A 3,466-nucleotide genomic window follows, 5' to 3' on the forward strand; every position below is an offset into this window, starting at 1 on the left:
AATCCTTTGATTTAACTAGCATTGAAATGATTCAGTTCATTGAATGTGCCTCACAGATACCAGTCAAGTCTGGGAAAGAGGCAAAAGCACCAAGTGATGGTGGCCAAGGCTGTCAGCTCAGCACAGGGATGCTGAGATGTGGATGTGAGTCTAGCAGATTTGTTGAGGGATGCTCTTGGGGTTAGCACCTCTGGAAGGGGAGAAGTGTCATAGGATTGGGCAGAAGGAAAATCTGGCCTGTCATTCAATCTCAGGCAAGACCAAGCTGGTGGTCACCTCGGAAGATGGGTAAACTCCATGTCTCCTTGTAAGTTGGTCATTGGTTATGTGTGTCTTGGGACAAGATGAAGCCATGGCTGTATTGGCATTTGTGACTCAAAACAATTCGGAAGAAAGAAGTGTGGTGGTTTGAATGAAAATGGCCTCGATAGGCTCACATACTTGATTGCCTGATCTGCAGTTGGAGGATTAGGAGTTTTGTTGGAGGGGGTTTGCCACTGGCTTTGAGGTTTCAAAAGCCCATGCTATTCCCAGTTAGCATTCTCTCTCCCTCTCCCTCTCCCCCTTCTTTTTACCTCCCTCCTTCTCTCCCTCCTCCTCCTCCTCCTCTTCCTCCTCTTCCTCCTTTTTCTTCTTCCTCTTCTTCCTCCTCCTCCTTCTTCTCTCTCTCTCCTCTCTCCCTCTCCATCTCTCTCTCCCTCTCTTTCTTCCTAGTGGGTGTTGTCTCAAATGTAAGCTCTCAGCTACTGCCACAGCACCATGCCTGCCTGCCTGCCTGCCTACTTGCTGCCATGCTGTCTGCCATGATGGCTGTGGACAATGGCCGTGGACTCACCCTCTGGAACAATGAGCCTCAAATTAAATGCTTTCCTTTATGAGTTGCCATGGTTATAGTGTATTGTGACAGCACTAGAACAGTAACTACAACAGGCCAAGATCTGTGCCCTTCTACCAGGAGCTCACGTGGCAGCTTTGAATAGTCCTCTTCTGGAAGGTGCTTTTGATGGTGCATCCACCTCTGGACCTACCCTGACTGACTGTAATGCAGTTCTTAATCCTGCTGACAATGCTTTGCTTATTGTCCCCAGGTTACAGATGTTGAATTGTACTGGATCCTGACACAGCAGTTGTAACTGAGACAGCTCCTGAGTAAAACACAAAAGGCCCACCAAACTACAGTGCACTTTTAGACACGGTTTCTATGGAGAAAGAACAGTCTGGTTGCTTGGAAGGTGAGTGGCAGATTCGGGAATCTTTTGAGCTGCTTTACTTGGCTGTCTTTGGATTTCACTCAAAATGCAACGGGGGTTTAAGCAGATTAGTTAATTCCTCTTGTTTGTGTGCAGTGCTTTTGTCTGTGTGGTGAGTCTGTGCATTTTCAGCAAGCCACCCTTCCTGTTTAATCACTGTGCCTGCCGCCTTGTCTTGATCGCTCTGCGCACCCCACTGTCACTCTGAATCAGCTGGCTTCAGGTTCCAGCATGCCCTGGACAGGATTCTTTGGCCTCGTGGTATAAGCAGAGAATTTTCCATACCAACTGTAAACCAGTAAACCTCATACCCACCGGCCTTTACAGAGTCCAAGAAGGAAGCCCACCCGGTTCCAAATGAGGTGCTTCTGCCAAAATGACACAGAGGGAGGCTCCAGGCACCAGAGGGAGGCTAGAGCATTTTGTTTTGTGGTGAATTCCACCAGCGTTGAGAAAAGGTTAAAATACCTTTATTTAGCTCTCAATCATTGTCAGCCCAGGTACACAGCACTGTAGGATTGAAAAGGAGGGAGATACAGTGGGAAGAGCTATAGACCAGACCTCAGGAGACCCTGCTCTCAGCCCCTCACTTCCTCTGATGTTCTGGCTCCGCTGTGGGCATGTCAAATTCATTCTAACATTCCCACTGCCAAGAAATGAAGAAACTGGACACGGGGCTTAAGCTAAGGAGCTGTGGAAGTTCTTCATCCCATACTGTGCACACTCTGTCTAATCCCACAACCCCATGCATGAGACTTTCTTGCTGACTCTGTACATTGTAAGCCAGGACAGCAATCCCATGCAAATATCTTAAGTACCCTACAGTATACATATCTTCCCTGTGGAAACACTTGCTTCAGATGCATCTGGACCAATCCTATGTACCACAGAATAAAGTACTGTGGTTAAACCCAAGGGTTATCCCTCCCACGCTTCTTGTTAGCTTACCAGATGAATGTTCAACATTTTCTTCAGTTCTCTCTGTTTCTTAATCACTTATATATGGTCATGCTGTGTTTTATGCTATTCCTCCAAATATATTCTGTAGTTTACTAATTTTCTCAAGGGTTGCTTCTCATCTGCTGTTTAACCTACTCATTTGATTTTTAAATTTTAATGACTTCATTTTAATATTTAAAAGTAATATGCATTTTGGTTTTATTTTCACATTGCTTCCTTCTTTCGTGATCCTCAATGTTTTCATTTATTTTTGAGCTTATCTTAAGGTCTTTTTGATGTTGTATTATCAATTATCCTAGAATTTTCTGTTAGATCTCTTTTTGTCTGCTAGCTCCCTATCAAGTTGTTTGATTTCTTGCCCAGGTTGCAATATTTTTGTTGTAAACTGCTAAACTGGGGTCATTTTTTCCCCCTGTGTAACTCACTGTACTCTCATGTGGCTTGCATTTGCATTTATTTCTGGTTGGATTTTCGGAGCTCAGTTGCCTGGAGCAGTGGTTTTGTTGATGATGGTGGCTGTTTGTTTTGTTTTGAAATGAATTTCTCCTGGTTGGAGTTGCTTGTATTATGCGAGCATCTTAACTTCTGATACTGTATTTGGTATGGGGCTCTATCACACGAAGATTATGTCTGGTTTTGATTCATGGTGTTCACAATGGTGGGTATCATTTCTTCTTCCAGAACTTCTTAGTGGAGTTCTTCCATTTTTCTTTGCAGGGTCGGAATTCTTTTGAGGAACATCAATAAATGCTGGAGTCTTGCTTTCTGCTCTCTGCCCGACCCTGCTTAAGAGCCATGCTTTTAAACAACGGTAGTCATCAGGAGAGGCTCCCTTCTGTCCCTCCCTGTCATGATCTCCCCAAGAGAAATATCTATTTCTTACTTTTCTGTCATCATAATTGGCAATGCTATATTAATAAAGTCATATAGTACACACTCTTTTGTGCCTACATTTTCATATGCAATACTGTTTTGTGATGTGTATCCATGTCGTCGAGCATATCAAGAGCCCTTTCTTTTATGTTTCTGTCTTCTATCATATAAATAGACCTCAGTTCTATAAGTTCTATAAGTTTATAGGTGGATAATTTCCAGTTTGGAGTCAACCATGAATAGAGCTTCTCCAGACTGCCTTGTACAAGTTCACTTGTACGTAAGTAAGCCCTCACTTCTGTTGGCTATAAAGCATCAACAGGATCACTTGATTATGGAAGATACTGTCATTTTCTAATGGAATTTTACTTCTTTACAGAGCC

General features: G+C 43.6%; 1 long non-coding RNA gene across 4 annotated transcripts in view; it reads left to right on the top strand.

Moving 5' to 3' along the window:
• The first annotated feature begins 900 nt into the window (after positions 1-900).
• The window catches only part of LOC116085027, a 69,644-nt gene continuing 67,078 nt past the window's right edge, over positions 901-3,466 (top strand). For all 4 annotated transcript variants that reach the window (XR_004116367.1, XR_004116368.1, XR_004116369.1 and 1 more), the window contains exons 1-2: positions 901-994; positions 1,089-1,232. This is a non-coding gene — a long non-coding RNA (uncharacterized LOC116085027). The remainder of the gene's footprint in view (positions 995-1,088; positions 1,233-3,466) is intronic.

This window comes from Mastomys coucha, unplaced genomic scaffold, assembly GCF_008632895.1.
Source record: "Mastomys coucha isolate ucsf_1 unplaced genomic scaffold, UCSF_Mcou_1 pScaffold9, whole genome shotgun sequence".
Taxonomy (NCBI): domain Eukaryota; kingdom Metazoa; phylum Chordata; class Mammalia; order Rodentia; family Muridae; genus Mastomys; species Mastomys coucha.